Here is a 26,218-nt window from a genome sequence, read left to right on the forward strand (position 1 = left end):
ATGTGTGAGGGGCGGGGGGGGGAAGAGAATGTGTGAGGGGAGGGGGGAAGGGAATGTGTGAGGGGCGGGGGGAAGGGAATGTGTGAGGGGCAGGGGGAAGGGAATGTGAGGGGTGGGAGGAAGGGAATGTGAGGGGTGGGGAGGAAGGGAATGTGAGGGATGGGGAGAAAGGGAATGTGTGGGGCGGGTGAAGAGAATGTGTGAGGGGCGGGGGGAAGAGAATGTGTGAGGGGCAGGGGGAAGGGAATGTGGGTGGTGGGGAGGAAGGGAATGTGAGGGATGGGGAGGAAGGGAATGTGTGGGGCGGGGGAAGAGAATGTGTGAGGGGTGGGGAGGAAGGGAATGTGTGAGGGGCGGGAAGGAAGGGAATGTGTGAGGGGCGGGGGGGAAGGGAATGTGTGAGGGGCAGGGGGAAGGGAATGTGTGAGGTGTGGGGGGGAAGGGAATGTGTGAGGGGCGGGGGAAGGGAATGTGTGAGGTGTGGGGGGGAAGGGAATGTGTGAGGGATGGGGGGGAAGGGAATGTGAGGGGCAGGGGGGAAGAGAATGTGTGAGGGGCGGGGGGGGAGAGAATGTGTGAGGGGCGGGGGGGGAGAGAATGTTTGAGGGGCAGGGGGAAGGGAATGTGAGTGGTGGGGAGGAAGGGAATGTGGGGGATGGGGAGGAAGGGAATGTGTGGGGCGGGGGAAGAGAATGTGTGAGGGGTGGGGAGGAAGGGAATGTGTGAGGGGCGGGAAGGAAGAGAATGCGTGAGGGGTGGGGGAAGGGAATGTGTGAGGGGCGGGGGGAAGGGAATGTGTGAGGGGCGGGGGGAGAGAATGTGTGAGGGGCAGGGGGAAGGGAATGTGAGGGGTGGGGAGGAAGGGAATGTGTGGGGCGGGGGGAAGAGAATGTGTGAGGGGCGGGGGGAAGGGAATGTGAGGGATGGGGAGAAAGGGAATGTGTGAGGGGCGGGGGGAAGAGAATGTGTGAGGGGCGGGGGGAAGAGAATGTGTGAGGGGCGGGGGGGAAGAGAATGGGTGGGGGGGAGGAGAGTATGTGAGGGGCAGGGGGAAGGAGAATATGTGTGGGGTGGGGGGAAGGGAATGTGAGAGGGGCGGGAAGGAAGGGAATGTGTGAGGGGCGGGGGGGAAGAGAATGGGTGGGGGGGAGGAGAGTATGTGAGGGGCAGGGGGAAGGAGAATATGTGTGGGGTGGGGGGAAGGGAATGTGTGAGGGGCGGGAAGGAAGGGAATGTGTGAGGGGCGGGGGGGAAGAGAATGGGTGGGGGGGAGGAGAGTATGTGAGGGGCAGGGGGAAGGAGAATATGTGTGGGGTGGGGGGAAGGGAATGTGTGAGGGTCGGGGGGGAAGGGAATGTGAGTGGTGGGGAGGAAGGGAATGTGTGAGGGGTGGGAAGGAAGGGAATGTATGAGGGGCGGGGGGGAAGGGAAATGTGTGAGGGGTGGGGTGAAGGGAATGTGTGAGGGATGGGGAGGAAGGGAATGTGTGGGGCGGGTGAAGAGAATGTGTGAGGGGCGGGTGAAGAGAATGTGTGAGGGGCGGGTGAAGAGAATGTGTGAGGGGCGGGGGGAAGAGAATGTGTGAGGGGCGGGGGGAGAATGTGTGAGGGGCGGGGGGAGAATGTGTGAGGGGCAGGGGGAAGGGAATGTGAGGGGTGGGGAGGAAGGGAATGTGAGGGATGGGGAGAAAGGCTGTGTGAGGGGCGGGGGGGAAGAGAATGTGTGAGGGGCGGGGGGGAAGAGAATGTGTGAGGGGCGGGGGGAAGAGAATGTGAGGGGCGGGGGGGAAGAGAATGTGTGAGGGGCGGGGGGAAGAGAATGTGTGAGGGGCAGGGGGAAGGGAATGTGAGGGGTGGGGAGGAAGGGAATGTGAGGGATGGGGAGAAAGGGTGTGTGAGGGGTGGGGGGGGAAGAGAATGTGTGAGGGGCGGGGGGAAGAGAATGTGTGAGGGGCGGGGGGAAGGGAATGTGAGGGGTGGGGAGGAAGGGAATGTGAGGGATGGGGAGAAAGGGAATGTGTGGGGCAGGGGAAGAGAATGTGTGAGGGGCGGGGGGAAGAGAATGTGTGAGGGGCGGGGGGAAGAGAATGTGTGAGGGGCGGGGGGAAGAGAATGTGTGAGGGGCAGGGGGAAGAGAATGTGTGAGGGGCGGGGGGAAGGGAATGTGAGGGGCGGGGGGAAGGGAATGTGAGTGGTGGGGAGGAAGGGAATGTGAGGAATGGGGAGGAAGGGAATGTGTGGGGCGGGGGAAGAGAATGTGTGAGGGGTGGGGAGGAAGGGAATGTGTGAGGGGCGGGAAGGAAGGGAATGTGTGAGGGGCGGGGGGAAGGGAATGTGTGAGGGGCAGGGGGAAGAGAATGCGTGAGGGGTGGGGGGGAGGAGAGTATGTGAGGGGCAGGGGGAAGGAGAATGTGAGGGGTGGGGGGAAGGGAATGTGTGAGGGGCGTGGGGAAGAGAATTCGTGAGGGGCAGGGAGGAAGAAAATGTGTGGGGTGGGGGGAGGAGGACAATGTGTGAGGGGCAGGGGGGCAGAGTGCACAAGGCGTGTGGAGGGAGAGAGTGCACGAGGGGTGGGGAGAGAAGAGAGAGAGTGCGTGAGAAGTGGGGAGAGAAGAGTGCACGAGGGGTGGAGAGGGAAGAGAGACAGTGTGCGAGCTATGGGGGAGAGAAGAGACAGTGTGCGAGCTATGGGGGAGAGAAGAGACTGCGCGAGCTATGGGGGAGAGACGAGACAGTGTGCGAGCTATGGGGGAGAGAAGAGACAGTGTGCGAGCTAAGGGGGGGAGAGAGTGTTTGCGAGGAGTGTGAAGAGAAGAGAGAGTGTGCGAGGAGTGTGAATAGAAGAGAGAGTGTGAGAGGGGTGGGGAGGGAAGCGAGAGAGTGTGCGAGGGATGGGAGGAAGAGCATGCTAGCGAGGGTGGGCTTCAGCCTTCAAATCCTGTGGCGGAGGAGGAGCCCAGAAATGAAGCTGGCCACAAGGCTGCACAAATTGTAAACCTGCCTCTGCCCAAAGTTGTCAGCAGTAACAATGCCACAAATTTAATGAGATATTATTGCTGCCGCAGAAAGCTTTGGGATGTTCCTGAATATGGGGCCAGGTTCTCCAATTCTGTGGATAAGTGCAGAGGATCCGTGGCTTTTTATGTCAAACAAATCGGCGGCACTCCCTCACCGATGCTGCGACCGGTGAGGGGCTAGCAGCCACGTCACGTAAACCACCCGGCACGTAAATAAACGGCCTAAGAATTGCCGGGTCCGTGGCCGCGCATGCGCAAGGCGATGACCTGCAGCGGTCGCACCGTACAGCATGGCGGTGGCCGTGTGCGGACCTGACCTGCCAGATAGTGCCCTCGCGGAAGCCCCCCTGGCCAGCGCCATGCTGGGTTCCCGCACGGCTGGGACCACACATCCCCTGCGCTGTCGTGAACTCGGCCCATCGGGGGCAGAGCATCGGGGGAGGGACTTCAGGTGACGTCCTGAGGCCGTCCCAATGGCATGCGCCGCGGTGACACCTTTTGGGTGGGGCGGATCATGCGAAGCCTGCATAAAACAGGCCCTGATTCCATTGTAAAAAGTGATTTTCTACCCGATCACTGATTTTAGGTTTTTTCCCTTATAGCTCCAAAGACAATAATGTCCTGTATTTGTTCCAACATTGATGTATGGGGCAGAGGCCATCCTTTTTTTTTTCCCTGGTCACTGGCAGGTAGCGTACCTCAACCTCCCCATAAAGGAAATGTAAATTTACACTCATCTCTGCTCTGGACATTAGAGTAAATCCATGACCACAATCAAGGGCCTTGCTATAGACTCCGGCCTACACCCCTCGACAAGTGGGAGAAGATTAAGAATAATATATTTTAAAAGTGTGATATGAAGCCATCATGTACATACCAATCCTATGATGGTGGGTTGCGGGGTGGACCCGTGTCCTTTCTAGCGGAGGCGGAACACTTTATTATCATATTAAAATCAGGCTCACAATTGGAACCCTGATTTAAATTTAACATCCGCTGGATGGTTTTGTTGGTGCTCCAGTAACCTGCCAGCAAAATGGCGATGAGAGCCACAGCGATTTAGTGTTTCTCAGGGGGCTGGAAGCAGTGCTACCCCCCCCGCCCCTTCCCGGACCTGGAATAAAGCCTCTCCTTGCCATGATTGGCAATCCCTCCTCCTCGTGACCTCTCTTCCTCCATGCTGATTGCAGCCTCCAACTCCCCACCACACCCTGTGACATGAGGCCCAATCTCTCCTGAATGCTCCGCAGCTGCGGCCTCCTCTTACTGCTTTTTCCCACACCCCTGTCCATCAGGCCAGCTGCCGGGCAGAAAACTAGGGAGTAAACGACAATGAGGCCCTGTCACAGGTGGCGACAGGACCTCCATATCCCCGGCCTGCCCGATCTTTCCTCCACCGCCACCACCACACCTCCTTTAAGTATCAAGGCCAAATGTGCAAACTGTGACTTTAGAGTAGCTTCACATTCTACCTTTCAGCCTTTGTATTGTGGCATCAGCCCAGTAATTAATTAGATATTTAAAACCGATCTCACAACTTAGGCATCTCAGACAACTACAGAGCCAGTGCAGTTAATTTAAACCTAACCTGACCCGGTGCAGGTACATACAGTATGCTGAAATCAATGGGCATGAGATCAAATCAGGCACTGGAGTTCAATCCATCCCATTCCCCCTGTGCCCGTTAGGGTGAAACTTCCCCAATATATCTTGTACCACAGCTTCACTGATTCCTTGTCAGGATGATCAAAACAACTTATGTTGCCTGTTAGTTACCCAAAAGGAAAACCAGGAAAACTTAGAAAATGTTTGGCACTGGTCTGGACAAGAATTCCATTTCAAGGTACACAGGACCAGTCCAGAACTAACCATTTCCAAGTTTTACTGATTTCCTTCAGGGCAATATTCAGTCAATTATATTATTAACTTTGAAGCTGTGTTTCTGCTCTGTGAGAAATGGCTGCAGCCTAACGTTAGCTGTTTTGAGCATGAAGAGGTGTCAGTTTTTGCTGAGAGTTATGTCAGTAGACAAACACGGCCACTTTGACATGTATTAGGTGGAGGTTGAAGACTGTCACTTCCTGCTGCCATACCTTTCCCATCATGTATTGCAAAGCACAAATTTGTTTGGATAGAGAATAAGGCTAAATTAAGCTGCCTTGTTGCTGGAATGTGATTTGTTGTGATAGCATTATAAGTGACCTATTTTTACTCTGTTATTCTGTATATGTGACAAATGTATACTTGGAACAATCCGTTACTGAAAGCCATAATAACCTTTTGTTTATGGGCACAGTTCAGTGAATCCAGGTTCATGCCAATTTTCTTGCAAAATTACCCTTGGAAAATCTTGTGTGCATGTAATGTAATGTTTTGAGACAATCGATCTTGAGTAGAATGCAACATCCCACAGGTGTGCTCATATTATTACTTACTCTATTTTTTATTTCCTTGCCACTACCAAACGTTTGAGGGTTGGATAGCTCCCGGAAGGGAATGATTTAAACCGCACCTACTTAACTTGCTTACCTTCCCTGAAAGAGCAGTGAATTTACAACTCTTTGCAGTTAACCAATTTAACCTGCTAGACAACAGGAACACCGATTCGAAGCCAGTGGTGGTCTTTTACTTGCACGTGCAATGTGCAATGAACCCCTGTCTGCTGCCTGCTAATCTACCTCATTGTAGTGCGCAGTCAACACTCAGCTCACTGTTGAGTGGTTACAAGCCTGAATAGGGACGTAAAACCCTGAGATGCTGAGAGGCTAGTGTGAGTTGAAACCAACCTGCACTACTTAAATAGGAGGCACATTTTGAATGGAGCAGGTGTTGCTGCAAGAAGAGAAAATATGGCACGTCGGGAGAGAATGGGTTCCAAGATTCTCCAGACAGCACTGGAAACTTTGGTACAGGAGGTGGGGAGGATAGAGGTCCTTTTATCTACAGACTGTAGCTCAATTATATTCCGATGTCAGAGTAGCAGTGTCTTTTAACACTGCAAGTCTCCTGGGAGGTTGCCTCCGATCTGTGCGCTATTCTGGAAGTCAAACTGAGACCCATTGGAAGTGGTGGTCACTTGATGCCATTGCCACTGATTGAAGGTCACTGTGGCACTGAGCTTCGCCTCCGTATCATTCCAGGAATCTTCTGCAGATATATATTTGGGATCTCCCAGTCTGCCACTTATCGTGACATCAAGATGGTCACCGATGCCATGTTGAAGCAGGCCAATCAGTATGTGCTCTTTCACACTGATCTGGACGGCCAATCCAGCTGAGAGCACTAGGGGATTCGGGGTCATCACAGATTCCCCCAGGTGCAGGATACCATCATCTGCACCTATGTGGCCATCAAGGGATGGATTTTAAGTGCCCCCGCCTGGTGTGTTTCAGGTGGGGTGAGACATGTAAAATATTTTATGGGGCCCCCATAATACAGTAGATGGGTGGGTGCCTGCCTGCCATATTTAAATAAATAAGGGTCAATTGAGCTTATGAACAATTATATGCCGACCTTGCCATAATATAGTTGATGTGGGAGCTGGGCAGGAGTGGGCAGGCATTTTCTGTTAAGCTTTTAAAAAAAGTGGGAAGGAAGAGGGGGGTACTGTCTTCAGGGACTGTCCTTTGTACATTGGGTGGGGGTGGGGTGGGGGGGGGGCAGCCCCTCCAAGATATGCCTCCCTAGGCTGGCAAAACCCTCTGTGCCCCATGACTTCCCTTACTCTGGGTCCATTGCACCTTCTTCCGAGGACTGGTTCCAGTCCCGGCAGTGCCCACTAATGAAGCCTTGGAGCTACTGGCAAATCCAGTGGCCTGACAGCTGCTGAGGGCAGGACCTCCTCCCCAGTGAGGGGCATAAGCCTCACTGTCAGGCAATTTAGCCCACCTGCTGTGCATTATGGCTACGGACTAGCTGGTGTGGAGTGAGTCAACTTCACGCTGACTTTCCTTCTGTGGGATTGCGTCATCGTCCTCATGACCCCTGTGAAATGTAGCCCCAAGTGTCTCACTGACCAGCCTGCAGCCCTTCATCAACAGAAAGGGCTTCCACTCACTTAATGTACAACTTGTCCTTGCCACCACAAGTGCTTCCTCCATGTACATACATGGTTTCTGGGATAGCAGTCATGACTCCTACATTTTAAGACAGTTCCAGGTGCCAGGAGTTTTCAGATCCCCAACATTCACACCACCAATCTGACCTGCATGGTATTTGATGTGGTCATGTGTTGCATGGAAATCATTTTAGACCCAAAACTGCATCTCTCGTGCTGAAAATACGGGTGCTGGGCAATCGAACCTTGCGGCATTTGTCTTTGTAAAGTTAAACTCACTAATGATTCCCCTTTTCTAAAATATTTATCTGTTCTCCATCGTTATCCAATACATTTTCGGCCAGAGCCACTTTATTCCCACTATATTAATTCTTTGCCCAGACGGACTGTAGCATTGGCTCCTTTGTCCAATATAAAGGGCACAATTCAGTGACCGCGTTATGCCCGACGCGGATCAGGCCATGCCACGGAAATAGTGGAAGAGGGCAGAATCAAGATTCGCACAGGGCAAGAACCATTCGGCGAATCACCCAGCCCGCTCCCAATGGCGAGTTCCGGGTCACGCCCAGAAATCATTAACCCTCATTTGCATTCATTTCAATCTCATTAACAAGATTGAAGTCGAATGCTGCGGCCTCCCGGCGAGTCACGCGGGCGTCATTTAGTACTCCTTTTCAAAAATGGGAACATGCGCAATGGCTACTGAGGGGAGCATGCAGATCAAGGACACCAGAGGGGTTGAGGGGCCGGTGGTTTGAAGGACTTTGCATTTGTGAGGCCTTCAAGCCATATTTAAATATTGTGGAGAGGGGTAACCACATCTTCTGCCTATCTGTCCTACCTTTCCTACAGAGCCCTGCTGTAGCTTCTATCCTGAAATTCAATTTCACTCCCTTTGACTGTGAGCAGCCTCTAGCTTCGCAGCTGAAGGCTGTTTCAAATGAGGAATTCACCTTGTTAATTCTAAGAGCACTTTACACTCAACTCTCAAGTCCTCCTAGAGGGCACACATGCCATGCCTCAGAGGATGATCAACACACTGCATGTCCAGTAAGCTTTGATGCCTGAACATTGTGCCTGAACTCTTGGAGCGTCAGCACCATAGAGGCAGCTGCCAACAATCAAAGACTAAAGAGACGGGCTTCACCACTGAGTACCATCGTATGGCCAATGGGTAAGGGTGTGGATGAGCAGAGGGCAGCTGAGCACATCCTCCCTAATATTACTGGCAGAGGTCTGAGGTCTAGGGGCTCCAGATGAAGCTAGGGGTGAGTGCGCAGAACAAAGTTTGCCAGCACAATTGGTTCGCTGTCACTCGGAGGGAAGGTGGGACAGCCACGGTAAGGGTGGGTCGGCTTGAGTGATTTGAGGGTCCCGGGATGGAAGCCCTAACTGATGTCGGTCTCTCTCTCAATTCCTTCCAGATATCACAGTTTGCTCGTGTCGATCCTGCAGAGGCTGTCCTCACATTGCTTGTGGCAGCTGGGGTGGGCAGACGCCGTAGAAGGCAGCTGCGACAACGCAGCTGGAGGTGGCATCCCATGTGCAGGGGGACCGCCGCAGACGCTGAAGACTCAGATGCCCATCAGGCTGAGAAGGTACCCAGAAGGGGAGGCTAGCGACGGCCCAAGGTGTACAGGCATCATTGGTCATTCAATGAGCGGACACCATGTTCCACAGAAGAATGCGCCTCAGCAGGGAGACAGTGCAGCACCTGTGCCACTTCCTCGCGGACATGGCACCCATTGGAGGAGGAGGACCCCCACTCCCGGTGGCCATGAAGGTCGCTGCAGACCTCGACCTCTATGCCACGGGGTCATTCCAGGGCTCGAGCAGGGACCTGTGTGGAATATCCCCACCTTGCACCATAGGTGCATCTGGAAGGTGACGGGTGCTCTGTATGCATGGGCATCAGACTATCACATTCGAGCTGGACTAGGCCCACCAAGATGCCTGGACTGCAGGATTTGCTGCCAGCACCTGAATGTCCCGGGTCGAGGGTGTAATTGATGGCACCCTCAATTACACCCTGCGAGCACCAGGGCATCAGGGAGTGCCCCATATTAACAGGAAGGGGTTCCACTCCCTGAATGTCCATTTTGTGTGTGACCACCACCTCAGAATCATGCACGTGAATGACCGCTACCCGAGAAGTGTGAATGACAGCTACGTCTTGGGGCATTCGGTGATCCTGCGTGTCTTCGCGGACCACCCCAGGATGACGAATTGGCTTGTGGGGCACAAGGGATATCCTCTGGGGTCACAGGTGATGACGCTGGTGTGGAGGCCTGAGGCCGAGGTGGAGACCGGTTACAATGAGGCCCATATTGCCACCTATGCTGTTGCTGAGCAGTGCATCGGGCTGCTGAAAATGTGTTTCTGATGCCTTGACCGCTCTGGCGGTGCCCAGCAGTGCACCATTTAAAAATGGTGGCTCCTGCTACACTCCTCAGTGCAGGAATTGCGACTGAGTGCGGACTCGCCTTGGGGGGCGGGGGGGAGAGAGGTGTTCCTTGCTGGGCCACCAAAGGAAAAGTACCATTAGATAGCAAGGTCATTCCCGTCGCCATAAGCGTGGGAACAACCCCTCAGTCCCCACCCAGAATGGATTCTGTTTTTTTTTTGTCAGATCGCACCCATATACGGTAAAGGGTTCAAGCTAGCAAGCTGTCTCCATGCTTGCTTGCACACGGCTCTGTCCAATATTAGACTGACCCCAAGGCACAGGCGAATATACAATTCATGGGGCCCTATGCTCACCTTCATTTCTGTCTCTCCCCCACCCCCTCACCCACCCAAGCCCTGTCCCCAAGAACACAAAGTCAGAAGCTGTGAAAATGCACCTATTGATCACTCCATCTTTACATGTAAAAACATGCCTGTATGAATAATTGCATTGGCGGCAGGGTAGCCCAGTGTTTAGCACTGTTGCTTCACAGTGCCAGGGTCCCAGGTTCGATTCCCGGCTCGGGTCACTGTCTGTGCGGAGTCTGCACGTTCCCCCATGTCTGCGTGGGTTTCCTCCGGGTGCTCCGGTTTCCTCCCACAAGTCCCGAAAGACGTGCTGTTAGGTGAATTGGACATTTGGAATTCTCACTCCGTGTGCCTGAACAGGTACCGGAGTGTGGCAACTGGGAGCTTTTCACAGTAACTTCATTGCAGTGTTAATTTCAGCCTACTTGTGACAATAAAGATTATTAGTATTATTATTCTGAAATCCCAGTTTAACCATTGTATAAAACTGTAGGTGGAATTCTGCCAAAAAATGACTTGGCGTCACTTTGAGCGAGAAATTCTGTAAATCGCAGCAGCTGGTCCTGTGTAATTTGCATCGAGACCTTCCCGCATTTAGTGATTTTTCGTTGGAGGGGGTGTGATTTGCACAGGCATTCCCTCTCACTATTTGCTTCTTATCCAATCACAGTCTTGTTTTGCTTTGCATTTGCTACAGATAGCGTTGACCTTATTAATATGCGTGGAGGAATCAGTCTGTGATTGGATGAACACCGTCAAATATCAGCCAGGCCAGCTGAGTGTTCCAGGATGCCCCTCTCTCACTTTCGTTCAGGGTCTAGTGCGTAGGAAAGGTGTGTTTCATTGTAAATCTGCCCCTCCCCAGAAGTGTGGGCTAAATCGCTGGTTTTGAAAGCAGACCAAGGCAGGCCAGCAGCACGGTTCAATTCTCATAACAGCCTCCCCGAACAGGCGCCGGAATGTGGCGACTAGGGGCTTTTCACAGTAACTTCATTTGAAGCCTACTTGTGACAAGCGATTTTCATTTCATTTCATTTCATTACTGTGCTGGTAAGGGCCTTCAATGAAGCAAAGGAGCTGAGAGTGCTCGCCACGAAGTTGTCATAGGCATCGATCTTCCTCATTTTAAAACGGGATAAGGACCCGGAAAACTGTGGGTCATATAGGCCGATTTCCCTGATAAATGTGGATGCTAAATTGTTGGCGAAGGTCCTGGCCAGAAGGATCGAGGACTACGTCCCAGGGGTAATTGGGGTGGAGCAGACTGAGTTCGTTAAAGGGCGGCACCTGATGACCAACATTAGGAGGTTGCTTAATGTAAATATGAGAGATTGAGGTGGTGGTGGCCATAGACGCAGAGAAAGCCTTTGATCGGGTGGAATGGGAATTCTTATGGGAGGTCCGGGGGCGGTTTGGGTTTGGGCAGGGATTTGTGGATTGGGTCCGGGGTTGCTATACCAGGCACCGGTGGCGAGTGTGCAGACGAATCGTGTGAGATCGGACTACTTCAGGTTACACCGGGAGACGAGACAGGGATGTGCACTTTCCCCACTGTTGTTTGCCTTGGCTATAGAGCCGTTGGTATTGGCATTAAGAGCATCAAGGGTCTGGCAGGGGATAGTGCGGTGGGGGGGGGGGAACACAGGGTCTCGCACTATGCGGATGATCTGCTGCTGTACATATCGGACCCACTGGGGGGAATTGGAGGGATTATGGGGATATTAGAGGAATTCAGCCAGTTTTCGGGCTACAAATTTAATATGGGTAAGAGTGAGATCTTTGCGATCCAGGCGAGGGGACAGAAGAAGAGACTGGGTGAGATACCGTTCAAGGTGGTGGGAGGGATCTTTTGATATTTGGGTATCCAGATGGCACAAGAGTGGGAGCAGCTGCATAAACTGAATTTGGGGCGGTTGGTAGAACAGATGAGGGGGCACTTTCGGAGGTGGGATGCGCTCCCGTTGTCATTGACGTGGCGGGTTCAGACAGTTAAAATCATGTTCCTCCCGAGGTTTTTGTTTGTTTTTCAGAGCCTCCCAATCTTTATCCCCAAGGCGTTCTTCAAAAAAGTGAATGCAGAGATCTCAGGATCTGTTTGGACGGGTAAAGCCCCGCGGGTGAAAAAGGTGCTGCTGGAGCTGAGACATTGGGGGTGGGCTGGCTCTTCCGAATTTTATTAATTACTACTGGGCGGCGAATTTCGGGATGGTCAGGAAGTGGGTAGTGGGGGAGGGAATGGGAGCAGGAGGAGGTGGCATCATGTAAGGACACATGTCTGGAGGGCATTGTTAATGGCACCGCATTCTCGCCGGCTCAGTACTCCACAAGCCTGGTAGTAGTGGCAGAGGGTGGAGTGGTGGGGGCACCCATACGGCCAGTGTAACTCTGCAGAACCAAGTCCAAGGTGGGTGGTCAGTGGGGTGCACAGCAAGTTGGCTGCCTTGCAGGCCATGGCAATGGCGGTCCATGCCTGGGCACCACCCCAGACCCATGGGGGGGGTCACCCCAGCCCCATGCCCTTCCCCCATCAACACCCCAGCTCTGGCAGGGACCCCCCGACACCCCCCAGCCAGCCCGGCCAGTGTCCAGCCCTGAAGCCTGTGGTCGCGCCTCCCTGTGTCCTCGCTCTTCTCTCTCCTTCATCAGCCATGGTGCCTGTATCTCAATTTTTAAAAGCACAAGTGAACCTTGCCGTAGGGAAGGTTCCCTGGCAGAGAATTGCAGAGGCCCCGGAGAATACAGGGTCAGGCCCACTAATGATATGCCAACAGCATTTACTGCACGTGCGGAGTGGAACGCATTGGCGCCGCTGTCTTGGAACGGGAGAATTGCGATTTGGCGTGCAACCACCACGATTTTGTCATTGGAATGATTCTCCACCCAATCCAGTTTCCCGATTCCGGCGTGAGCCAACGGAGAATCCCACTCGTCTGAATGCACCAAGCGTAGCTAAGCAAGATAGTTCCTGATAACATAAAGACAAAAACTAAGGCATGCCATATTGCAAAGGCCAGTGGCAGGCTGGAAGATTGGGAAAGTTTTAAAGATCAACAAAGGATTACTAAAAAAGTAATAAAAAAAGCAAAGGTAAATTATGAAAGGAAACTTTTTAAAATATAAATTTAGGGTACCCAATTATTTTTTTCCAATTAAGGGGCAATTTAATGTGGTTAATCCACATAACCTGCACATCTTTGGGTTGTGGGGGTGAAACCCACGCAGACACTAGGAGAATGTGCAAACTCCACACAGTCATTGACCCGAGGCCGGGATCGAACCCGGGTCCTCAGCGCCATAGGCAGCAGTGCTAACCACTGCGACACCATGCCGCCCATGAATGGAAACTAGCACAAAATATTTAAATGGACAGAAAAAGCTTCTATAAATGCATAAAAGGAAAGAGAGTAGCTAAAATGTGTATTTTGGTCCCTTGGAGAATGAGACTAGTTTAATAGTGGGGAACACAGAAATGGTGGAGACGTTAAATCAATTTTGCCTCAGTTTTCACTAGTACCATCCCAATAGTAACAGGTTCTGCAGAGAAAGGGAGGAACTTCAAACAATCATCATCAAGAAGGGAAAAAGTACTGAACACACCATTGTGATTGAAGGTAGACAAGTCCCCAAGGCCTGATAGCTTTCATCCTAATGTCTTAAAGGCAGTGGCAGTGGAGATAGTGGATCCATTGTTAATAATATTCCAAAATCTACTGGATGAGGGAAAAGTTCTGTGGATTGGAAAAATGCTAATGTAATGCTCTTATTCAAAAATGGAGGGTGGCAGAAAGTAGGAAACTATAGACCAGTTTAACATCTGTCATTGGGAGATTGTTAGAATGACCCTGGTCATGTATGCCACCATTGTTAAATAACCCGCCAAAACTCATTGTTGGATTTTAAAATAAAATACAGTCATTCAGATGAGTTGATTGAGAGATGCAGGTCCTTGTGGAACTGAATGAGTCAGCACTCTTAGAAGCTCAGAGACAAATACCGGACTGTTTGCTCCTGCAAGAATGAGTTACAACCTTTTATACCCTGTTGTTGGCTAAAAGGCACTGCAAGCGTTGGACTCTGCACTTCAACCAAATTAGCAGGAGATTAGGCATCCCCAGGGTACTGACTTCGCAGGCCCCATATTATTGAGCCATTCTAATCAACTGCTCCACTAATTGTTCCCATAATAGCCACTACATGAAAGTTGTGAGATAATCTGTGGAGGACCTGCCCAACATGAATGACTTGTCAGTCACTTTTACTGACTTGTGTTTACAGTAGCTGAAGAATAGACCCACTGATTGAAAGGTTGTGTTTTGGTTTGTTTGGTCACTCCCTCATCTTAAATATTTTGCCTTATAACAAAAGAAAATGGAGCGAATTCCCGAGTTATCAGTAGAAATTCTATACATTTCTACCGCTCAAATAATTAATCCTTTAGCGTTATCTTTCTCATTGAATCTCTTTCGCTTTCTCCTAGTCTGATTGTGAGACTGCTAGATCTAAAGCCAATTTACTGTCTAAGAGTTCATTGAGGTTGTCATTTTGTGATTGTGAATAATGGAAGCTGATAGAATTCACTGCCTTTTATGCAATTATTTAAGTAATTAAAGAATGTATTCTCTGGATTTAAGATTTGGATCTTCATCAAATGGATAGAAACTAGACAATGGACTTGTTTCTGCATGGAAACAAATTCTGCAATTGTTTGCTTATGAATGCAAAGTAAAACACCTAGATTGGAGTATTTTGTATTGATTGGTAAAGTGCAATGAAACGTTGATAGCATTTGCTTCTAGATCAGTAATTTTTCACGCAATTAAAAATCCCCTCTGGTCATATCCTAGAATTCTACCACTTTCAGCTTCAAAAAGTTGGAAATGATGAATTTTGTAGGATTGCATTAATTTTTCCAGGCACTTGAAACAAAAGTCATTCTCATTGTTAGCTCGATCACAAATAGAGGGCGCGATTTTCCCACTGCCTTGCACCCAGTGCTGATCCCGTTACATCGGGTGAATAGCGGGAAAGGCCAGAAACAGGGGGTGGAGAATCGCCAGGGGCGGAGAATTCGCGACATGGCGGGAATCGCGCTGCCACGGTCGGCGGGAATCCCCCGGCGATTCTCCGGTCTGCAATGGGCCGAAGTCCCGCCGCTGTCAACCCACACTAGCCGGCGTGGATTGAACCACCTTTGGGACGGTGGGACAAGGCGGTGTGGGTGGGCTCCAGGGTCTTTGGGGGGATGGGGGGGGGCGCGGGGCGATCTGGCCCCGGTGGGTGCCCCCACGGTGGCCTGGCCCACGATCAGGGCCCACCGATCCGCGGGCGGGCCTGTGCCGTATGGGCACTCTTTTCCTTCCGCCTTCGCCATGGTCTCCACCATGGCGGAAGCGACCCCCTCCACTGCGCATGCGCGGGGATGCCGTGAGCGGCCGCTGGCGCTCCCGCGCATGCGTCACCCGGCAAAGTCATTTCCGCGCCAGCTGGCGGGGCACCAAAGGCCTTTCCCGCCAGCTGGCGGGGCGGAAATCAGTCCGGCGCGGGCCTAGCCCCTCAAGGTGAGGGCTCGGCCCCTCAAGATGCGGAGAATTCCGCACCTTTGGGGCGGCGCGATGTCGGACTGATTCGCGCCGTTTTTGCCGCCGGTCAGCGGACATCGTGCCGATATCGGAGAATCCCGCCCCTGATTTGTGCCGGGTTTGCCAACCAGTTTGCCATTCTTCCAATCCGCACCTGATAATGTGATCAGGATCTTGCCCAGATAGGGCGAGAATCTGATCACACTTAATTTGCATTCATTTTAATCTCATTAGCGAGGTTAAAGTCAAAAGCAGCAACCACCCGGGAGTCCCCCCACACCCTGCCCTCGCCAGCAAGACGTCATGCGGGCCTGGTGTCATGGACACTGAGGAGTTGAATAACCCTCTCCATTTAATGGCAAGCACCTCATGTGCACCAGATTTATTGCAGTAAATTTGGGAGATCAAACAGATTCATGTAAGGTAGCGATGCTTCTGATAGTGGCAGGGCCCAAAGCAATTGCTATGTTTAATACGTTTAAATTTGCAGACGATGAAGATAATAAAAATTTTAACAAAGAAATTTGAAGATTTGATGAACATTGCATTCACAGAAAGAGTGAAATTTATGAACGCTATGTGTTTAAATCACGTTTACAGAAGACAGAAGAGTCCATAGATCCTTTCATCACTGATTTAAAGTTAAAACCTGTAATCGTTCTGCGGTGGAGTCTTCCATGAATCGGAACCAAATTCTGTTTGATGTGAATGAAAATAAGCTGAGGGAACGGTTGCTGAGGGAATCGGAGCTATCTTTGGAACAGACAGTTAAGATTTGTCAGGCTCACAAGCTAACTGAGGTCACATTTCTAGGTGACGTGCTCTCATTGCACAGCATTGAACCTGACAAGGACAAAATCCAAACAATTGTCAATATGCCAACACAACATGACAAAAAGCCATCTTATGAGTGATGGGTATGATCAATTATATAGGAAAATTCATTCCAAACATGTCAGCAAAAACAACATAACTATGTGATCTCCTGCACAAGACAACAGATTTCACTTGGACTGAGCAACATGAGCAAGAGTGGAAGAAGCTCATGACTTCACTGATCACCACGCCAGTTCTCACATTTTTTAACCCATCTAAGCAGATTAAAGTGTCAACAGATGTGTCAAAAGATAGACTAGGAACACTTCTTCTGTAACTTGAGCATGACAATTAGAAACCAGTCGCATATGCATCACGATCCATGACTACAACAGAGCAGAGATACGCTCGAATCGAAAAAGAATGTCTGGGTTTAGTTTAGGCTACCTGTATGGGCTTCCAACTTTCACAGTTGAGACAGATCACCGTCTTTTGATTAACATCAGGAAGAATGTCTCTGTGTATTCAGAGGTTCATGATGAAGTTACATTGCTCATTGTATGGGCTTGACTTCAATCTCATCTAAACGTCAAGCAAATATTTGTTCTTAGCAGATCCATTATCGAGAGCGCTGATACAAAATATTAGTAGCGACATTGCTGAAGATGTAGATCTGCACATCAATCTTATTTCCACACCACTACCAGTATCAGATACAAAACTACGTGAGATCCAAGAAGAGACCAGGAAGGATCAAACTCTTCAAGAGGTGATGAGGAACATCAACTCACACTGACCCAGAGGTCAATGTATGGAGTTCTACTATATAAGGGGCTGGATTCTCCGTTGCCTGACACTGATAGCGTAATCAGTGATCGTGGGGGAGAATTGGCTCCAACGCCCAAATTGGGGCCGGGGCCGGTTTGACGCCGGTCAGCCATGGTCTGTCCCTCGGAAATGGCATAACCGCTTCACACGCCGTTGCAATGGCATTGCCACGTTATCGGCCAGCCCTCCCACAATGCTCCCTCAACATGGAGGAATACTGATTCATCAGCTGTGGGGGGCATACGGTAACCAGCAGGAGGATTCTTGGCCCATGTTTGACCTAATGCCGTGAGACCTCATGGGTTGCAGAGTCGATGTTGAAAACTTCTTCCTATGCCGCCGCCACCTCTTCTGGGTTTGTCCTGTTGGTGCGACAGGACACAGCCCCAGGAATTGTGTTGGTGGTGACTGGCTCATTGCATGGGCTTGGTTTCCTATTGTTGCTTCCGGTGCCGAGGTCAATGCCGGGTGATCTGCCCAGTTTCACTCCTTTTTGTAGGCTTTGTTATGGTTTGAGATAACTGAGTGGTGGCTTGCTAGGTCATTTCAGAAGGCAGTTAAGAATCAACCACATTGCTGAGAGTTTGGAGTCACATGAAGACCAGGCCAAATATGGATGGCAGATTTCCTTCCCTAAAACATTAGTGAACCAGTTTTTATGACGATCAACAACTATTACCGGGACTAGTTTGTTTTAATTCCAGATTTATTAATAGAATTGAAATTCCACCACGGGATTGGAACCCATTCAATATCCTGGGCTTCTGAATTACTCATACACTGACAATACCACTACGCCTCCCCATATTGTATGTATTCTGGAATCTTCTCCATTTAAAGTGACTGAATTTAATTTCTCTATTTGGGTTGATATTAAATTACATGGTGCATATAATTGCTACCTTTTTGTCATTAGGTTATCAATAAAAAGGTTTCCTGATCTTTATTGTGCATGCTAATTTTCTCTTACATTTTTCACCTGGTTAAATAAATTCCACAAATTATGTCAAGCCTCATACAGGCACATGAAATGAAATGAAAATGAAAATCGCTTATTGTCACAAATAGGCTTCAAATGAAGTTACTGTGAAAAGCCCCTAGTCGCCACATTCTGCACCTGTTCGGGGAGGCTGGTACGGGAATTGAAAGCTGCTGGCCTGCCTGGGTCTACTTTCAAAGCCAGCGATTTAGCCCTGTGCTAAACAGCCCCTGTGCACATGAGATCATAGTTTAAACTGACATATCAGAGCAGGTCTCAGTGTCCTATCCTTTGGATAAGATCCTAAACTGCGACCTTAGCTACCTGATTAAATGAACATCACAGATTCTTTGACATTAGTCAAAAAAGAACAGTGAGTTCTCTGTATCCTGGCCAACATTTCTCTATCAAGCAGAACAAAACCAGAAACACATAAATGGTCATTCATCTTATTGCTTTCTGTGGACGATTGCTGTGCACAAATTGTAATTATTTAACTTTGAAAAATGAATGCAGTCAACTGTTGAACTGCATACACAACAGTTGAGTGGATTAATGAAAACAAAAGGCATTGCCACTGTTATCAATTGCAGCAAGCAGTTACAGATATACAGAACAAACCGAAGAAGGAATTACGGGATAAAGTCAATACAAACTTTGAGTTGTATAGACTATAGGAGGGCATTCACCCCACAATGGCATTGCCAGCTTTTTGTCAGAGCAATCCAAAACAAATTCCTCTGTCCCTGTTCTCTCCCCATGGTCCTGTATCTCACTCTGCTTCAAATACTTATCCAACTTTTCATTAAAATTTGCAATGTACTCTGTTTTAACAACTTTCTGTGACAACAATCTCCTGAGTATAGAAACATTTCCTCTACAAGGATTCCTCGGAGTTTCCTGAAACACTTACTGAGTTGCCATAGGCCTCGTTTACAGGCAGCTGTTGGTTAAGTTGTGGCACTGTGGATGTGAGATTGCTGGTTTTACTTGTCAATACCCTCAGGGTAGGTTACTCTTGGCTGGATGAAGTGCAGCACCTGTTAGATCAGCTCATATTGGTGGAAGTGAAGCATTCTTTTCACAGAGTTTTCAGACAGTTGGGTCTGAATTTTCCCACAGGCTTCAGACCCGGATGTCAGGATCAAATGGGGGTCGCAAGCCCCACTTATCAGCTGCAAGACCAGTGGTGCAATCCTCTGGGGGGTGGTCTCTAATTGGCCGCCTCTACCCTTGCAATCCAATTAAGGATGCGGGTGAGGCCCCAATGCTGCATGGACCAGTAGTAATGCTGCTGAGACAGGCTGGGGACTGTGAGGCTCAACAGAGGCACAGATTCAGTTCAATAACCATGGCAGCTGAATTGCGAGGCCACTCAGAGCGGAGGGGAATCCCCTCCAGATGGAATCATTTGGACCACATTCACTCCCTCCACCACCGACACCCAGTGGCAACAGTGCGTACCATCCACAAGGTGCACTGCAGGAACTCCTTAGCAGCACCTTCCAAACCAACGACCACTACTACCTACAAAACTAAGAAGTCTTACAACACCAGGTTAAAGTCCAACAGGTTTGTTTCGAATCACTAGCTTTCGGAGCACTGCTCCTTCGTCAGGTGAATGCAGGTGTTTCTGTCACTCCGATATTCAAAAAGGGAGGGAGATAGAAAGCAGGGAATTATAGACCAGTAAGCCTAACATTGGTAGTGGGGAAAATGCTTGAATCAATTATCAAGGACTTTATAGCGGAACATTTAGAAAGCAATGGCAAGATCAGTCAGAGTCAGCATGGATTTATGAAGGGAAAATCATGCTTGACAAATCTGTTGGAATTTTTTGAAGATGTAACCAGTACAGTTGACAAGGGGGAGCCAATCGATGTGGTATATTTGGACTTTCAGAAGGCGTTTGACAACGTCCCGCAAAAGAGATTATTGTGCAAAATTAAAGCACATGGGATTGGGGGAAATGTATTGAGGTGGATAGAAAACTGGTTGGCAGAGAGGAAACAAAGAGTAGGGATTAATGGGTCCTTTTCAAATTGGCAGGTGGTAACTATTGGGGTGCCACAGGGATCGGTGCTGGGATCCCAGCTATTCACAATATATATTAATGATTTGGATGAGGGAACAAAAGAAATATCTCAAAGTTTGCAGATGATACCAAGTTAGGTGGGAGGGTGAATTGTGATGAGGATGCAGGGATCCTATAGCATGATCTGGACAGGTGCCACGAGTGGCAAATCAATGGCAGATGCAGTGTAATTTGGATAAGTGTGAGGTTATTCACTTTGAAAGCAAAAACAGGAAGGCAGATTACTACTTGAATAGTTATAAATTGGGAGAGGGGAGTGTACAGTGGGACCTGGGTGTCCTTGTGCACCAGTTGCTGAAGGTAAGCATGCAAGTGCAGCAGGCGGTAAAGAAGGCTAATGGTATGTTGGCCTTCATTGCGAGAGGTTTCGAATATAGAAGCAGGGATGTGTTGCAGCAATTATACAGGGCCTTGGTGAGGCCACACCTAGGATATTGTGTGCAGTTTTGGTCTCCTTCTCTGAGGAAGGATGTTCTTGCTCTCGAGGGAGTGCAGCGAAGGTTTACCAGACTGATTCCAGGGATGGCGGGACTGTCATATGAGGAGAGATTGAGTAGGTTGGGATTGTTCTCGCTGGAGTTCCGAAGAATGAGGGTGGATCTCATGGAGACTTAGAAAATTTTAACAGGACTAGACCGGGTAGATGCAGGGAAGATGTTCCTGTTGGTGGGTGTGTCCAGAACCAGGGGTCACAGTCTGAGGATTCAGGGTAAACCATTTCGGACAGAGATGAGGAGACATTTCTTCACACAAAGAGTGGTGAGCCTGTGGAATTCAGTAGTTGATGCTAAAACTTTGAATATATTCATGAGATGGCTGGATATAACACTTGGGGAGAATGGGGTCAAAGGCTTTGGGAAGAAAGCAGGATTAGGCTATTGAGTTGGATGATCAGCCATGATCATGATGAATGGAGGAGCAGGCTCGAAGGGCCAAAAGGCCTCCCCTGCTCCTATGTATCTATGTATGTATGTATGTATGATCCAAAATCACAATTCCTGCACACGCCATCACCACCACCCCCCCACCCCCCCCAACACCACTGCCCAACTCAACACAGATAAATCAATTCTAGTGTACACCTTATAGAGTGCCGAGAAGAAGCAGTACTCCCCCTCCCCCCCCCCCCCCCCCCCATCCCACCGCCCCAGGTTCCTGAACCTCCACGGATTGACCATTCCCATCCATTCCATAAACCTTCCCAACTCCTTCGCCATCCTTGACAAGGGCAGCACGGTAGCATTGTGGATAGCACAATTGCTTCACAGCTCCTGGTCCCAGGTTCGATTCCCGGCTTGAGTCACTGTCTGTGTGGCATCTACACATTCTCCCGTGTGTGCGTGGATTTCCTCCGGGTGCTCCGGTTTCCTCCCACAGTCCAAAGATGTGCAGGTTATGTGGATTGGCCATGCTAAATTGTCCATAGTGTCCAAAATTGTCCTTAGTGTTGGTTGGGGTTACTGGGTTATGAGGATAGGGTGGAGGTGTGGACCTTGGGTAGGGTGCTCTTTCCAAGAGCCGGTGCAGACTCGATGGGCCGAATGGCCTCCTTCTGCACTGTAAATTCTATGATACTCAATGCTACTTTCCCGTTGACCTGGGACTCGACCTGTCCACCTTTGGCTCCATCACACAAATAAAATCTCCACCCATAATCAGTTGGTGCGATCCAAGTCCTGGATCACTCCCAATAACTCCTTTACATACCCAGCACCGTCCCAATTAGATGCATATAAGTTGGCTAGCACCACCAGCGTCCCCTCCAACACACCATTCTATCACATACCTTCCCCCCCAGGTCCCGCACTTCCTTAGCCCCAGAAACCTCGTCCTCTTGTTCAACAAAATAGCCACCCCCCTCGGCTTCGAGTCAAACCCAAGTGAAATACTTGTCCCACCCATCCCTTCTCAACATAACCTGATCCTTTACCCGGAGATGCATCGGCTGCAGAAAGATCACCTCCACTTCCAAAGCCCTCAGGTGCGCAAATACCCGGAATCTCTTGACCGGCCCATTTAGCCCCCGGACATTCCTCGTCACGACTCGTACTGAAGGCTTATGCCTCCACTCCCCTTTACCGTCTGCCATCCTCCCCCACCAGTTCTGCCTCACTTAATCCTGCCCTGAATTGGGCCCATCCAAGATGGCACCCCTCTCTGCCCATGACCATGCTCAACCTCCATCTCTGCCATGTCTCAATTACCACTCTCACCTGTCACCCATCGTCCCCCCCACCTGACCACCACTCGCCACCTGCTCCCCCACCTCACCTCCATTCACTAGTATTGCTTGCTAGCATGACAACTCCCACCCGAAGGCCCCCTTGCGCACCCCTCCTCCCCCAGTCCCTCCTTAGCCTGTACAACCAGCCACTTACCCCCTGAATATTGACCTAACGAACAGCCCTACCGAAAGGGCCCCATCATATGCATTCCTTACATGAAAAAGAAAGCACTCAAATGCACAAATCACCTCCTCAAAAATAAAAGGCGGGGGGGGGGGGGGCGTTAAATCACCCCCCTTACAGACTTCCAACTCCCCCCAAAATTTCCACCCCCCGGCAACACAAAATAGTCATAACACCCAACTTCTGCGGACTTAACTCATCCATCTCACACCGATTCCCAGTTCTCCCCGAGTTGTGGTCCCTTATAAAGTCGTTTGCTTCTTCTGGTGTCTCAAAGTAGTACTCTCTTGTGGTGATATGCATCACTGTAAATACACAGGGGGTTAATGTAGATACACTAGGACACTGTAAATACACAAGGGGTTAATGCAAATACACTAAGACTTGAATAAACACTAGAGGGAGCACCAGAGACATCATGGCACACAGACTTTCAACCAATGGGTCAGTAAGATAGGACACGACCAATGGGCAGTCAGGACACACTCAGAGGTGACACTACCACAAGGGGGCTACGCATATAAAAGGACAGGACACGCATGCTCTTTCTCTTTCCATAGGCGACACTCAGAGAGACAGGGGCAGATCAGGAAGCAGCACACCCACCACATGGATTAGAGCAGACTGGTTAGTTAGATTGAGCTACTATAGCAAGATCAGCAGGAGAGTCGAACTCAAGTAGGAGAATTGTTAACTGTTTATTAAATGTGTTAAACCTATCTCCAAGTCTGAATCTTCCTTTGTCAGAGTATACATCAAGGAAGCAGCTTATGCTACATGAAGAAGCATAACACAACACTCCCAACCATGGAATGTAACCCAAAGTCTCACTGGGTACAACACCTCAAAACAAATCTTCCGTCCATACAACACAGCCTTGGCCCTGTTGAATTCATCAGCTCTGCACCAATGTCCTGATAAATCTGGACACAATTCCCCTTCCCATTCGCAGTCTCGCTTCGCTCTGTCCCACCTCAGAATATTCTCCTCATCATTTTTATTAAAAACATTTTAAAAGCATATACATGAAAATATCAGAAGACAAAACATCAACATGAACAGAAAAACCGGCCCTCACATGCACAGACACCCCAAAACACCCCGCCTTCCTAATTTTTTCCCCTTATCTCCCCTCCCAGCCCCACCACCCACCCTCCCATCCCGCTGACCCCTCAATTTACCTTGACAAAATCAATTGACGGTTTCCACCTCTGGGTGAACCCCACAGAGCGAACTTGGTCTTGTCCAAACGAAGCAATTCTGCCAGGCCACTCACCCGTACCTCTGCCTTCAGAGGTTCCGAATCCTGCCAGCACAAGAAGATCCGTCTCCGGGCTATCAGGGAGGCAAAGGCCAACACGTCGGCCTCTCTCGCCATCTAGACACCCGGTTTCACAGACACACTGAATATTTCCACTTCCAGCCTCGGGGCCACCCCCACACCCATAATCTCGGACATCACACCTGAGAACCCCTGCCACAACCCCCTTGACCTCTGACAAGCCCAGAACATGTGGAGGTGATTTGCGGGCCACCCTGCACACCTATCCGTCCCTGCAAAGAACTGGCTCATCCTTGCAACCGTCGTGTGGGCCCTATGTACCACCTTAAATTGGACGAGGTTTACCGTCGCACATGATGAGGATGTGTTCACCCTCCGCAGGGTTTCTTTCCATGTCCCAGCCCCCACCTCCCACCCAACTCCTCCTCTCATTAAACTGGAGCAGCTTTTAATCAATCCACTCACCCCAGACTCTCATTCCAGCCAAGACGATGGCTGCTAAAAGACCAGTTTTCTCTCCAGGAATATCCTCAAACCTCTGTGTGTTCCTTGATGCAGACAGCCACAGGATGTTGGATGCCTTTGAGGAGAGGAGGGATACCCACTTCCCCACGGTGGGGTGGAGACACCAGCCAGCTGTAATGAATCAAGCCTGGGATGAGGTGGGATGCAGTGAGTGCTGGCAGCCTCACCAAGAGGACTCGTATGCAGTGCAGGAAGATGAACATACTCCTTTGAGCAGCTCAGGTGAGTAAACACACCTGTGTGACCCTGGCATTACTCCCATCCTTGGCCACTGACAGCTTCCCCCAAACCCTTATATGCTAGTAATACTCCACATACCAGCATGCCCCTCAGAACCCAGCCTCCAGGAACACTCAACACATGCCCTGCCCTCTTTAGCCAGGCGCCTTACCCACATATTCCACCAGCTGGAACCCCCCCCTCTCCCAACACCCCTCATAAAAATGGCTTGCCAACGTCTCATTATTGTCGTGTTGGGTGTTCCGATGCACAAATGGTCCAACAGGCTATAGATGGTACAACTCTGTTTTATTGTCTTAAACAATGACAACTAATAACTGCTGGCTGAGGTTCGTGCTTCACCAGCTAACCTGTGGACCCAGCCCTATCACTATCTTGGTGAGGCACTCAGTATATGGTCTATGTCTCAGTGGCACGCTGTGAGCTCTGTGCTCTGAGCTATCTCCTGGTAGAATGAGCGGGAACTGTGGTGTTTCTTGTTTTATAGTGCGTGTGCTCTCACTGGTGATTGGCTGCGATGTTGTGTGTGTGTTGGTTGGTCCAACTACCTGTCCATCAGTGTGTGTGTGATTGCACCATGATATGCTGATGTGGATATCATGACAATTATGTCATTTGTGTCCCTAAGAACAAACAAGGCCATAACCGAAGGAAATGCCAGAATATGGGCAGGGGCATACCCGAGATGTGGGTCCACACATCCTTTGAATAAAGGAGAAGGCAAGCTGTGCCTGACATGGAGTTTGGTATGCACCGAAGAAATGAGAGTCCGATGCAACTTTCTCCAGATGTCCTATCTTAAGTGGGTCATGTCCCACAGCCTTGTCCTACCTAACAGCTGACCCCATGTCCTTTGTCTTCCAGGATCCGCATCATAATGGGCAAATAAGAAGCAGATCAGTATATTATTGCAGTCATGAAAAGGAGCGAGGGGAACATGCAAATGCATAATCAGTCTTCATTGCAATTAATTTCGATCTTGGAAGTCCATGAAGATTCACAGGAATTTTAAACTTTCAAACTCTTTTGTTATCTGAAAATAAAATACTGCTGATGCAACTTTCATAATTCATCAAATATTTGTCTTTTCCAAAGGAGAACACAGGGAGAGGATCAATGTCATGGTGACATTTGTTTAACTATAAGTGGAGCCTCCTGGTTTTTATGTTTGAGATTTATTACCCAGATGCAGTTATGAAGATAATGGTTAACTTTAGCAGTGAGCTCAGCTGTCAGTTTAATGAATAGATGTTTTCACAGAGACTACTTTGTTCAATAATTGCCCCATTCATAAACATTTACATCAGTGCTGCAGCATTCTGATAGTAGGACTTTAACTTGTATTGCGTGCAAAGAAATGCATTTCAAAAACTTTTGCGACCATAAGAAAACTGCTTTTTTTCATAACCTTTCTGCCACCTGCTTTGGCATTTGGACCATTGACTTAAATAAGAACATTTAAAATGTCAAGTTTACTGAAATGAGGTGACGCTGCGGTTTGTTACATTTTTGTAATCAACAATGACACATTTGAAAAGTTACCATTTCTGAATTACTCGCTTTCTCTTTTCGATTTCTACGTTTTTATTTTTCAAAAGGGGTATCTTTGGCCCAACGTCCCACAGCATGGAATCACCAA

At 49.6% G+C, this 26,218-nt stretch overlaps 1 long non-coding RNA gene across 3 annotated transcripts in view; it reads left to right on the forward strand.

Moving 5' to 3' along the window:
- LOC140422766 (uncharacterized) overlaps positions 1 to 25,647 on the forward strand; it is a 43,571-nt gene extending 17,924 nt beyond the window's left edge. For 2 of the 3 annotated variants that reach the window (XR_011947590.1, XR_011947591.1), the window contains exons 2-3: positions 24,373 to 24,561; positions 25,444 to 25,647. This is a non-coding gene — a long non-coding RNA (uncharacterized lncRNA). Of the gene's footprint in view, positions 1 to 8,537; positions 8,672 to 24,372; positions 24,562 to 25,443 lie in introns of those variants that run through there. The other variant, XR_011947589.1, reaches the window with a different exon arrangement.
- Positions 25,648 to 26,218: the final 571 nt, after the last annotated feature.

Source organism: Scyliorhinus torazame, chromosome 5 (assembly GCF_047496885.1).
Source record: "Scyliorhinus torazame isolate Kashiwa2021f chromosome 5, sScyTor2.1, whole genome shotgun sequence".
In the NCBI taxonomy this organism is placed as follows: domain Eukaryota; kingdom Metazoa; phylum Chordata; class Chondrichthyes; order Carcharhiniformes; family Scyliorhinidae; genus Scyliorhinus; species Scyliorhinus torazame.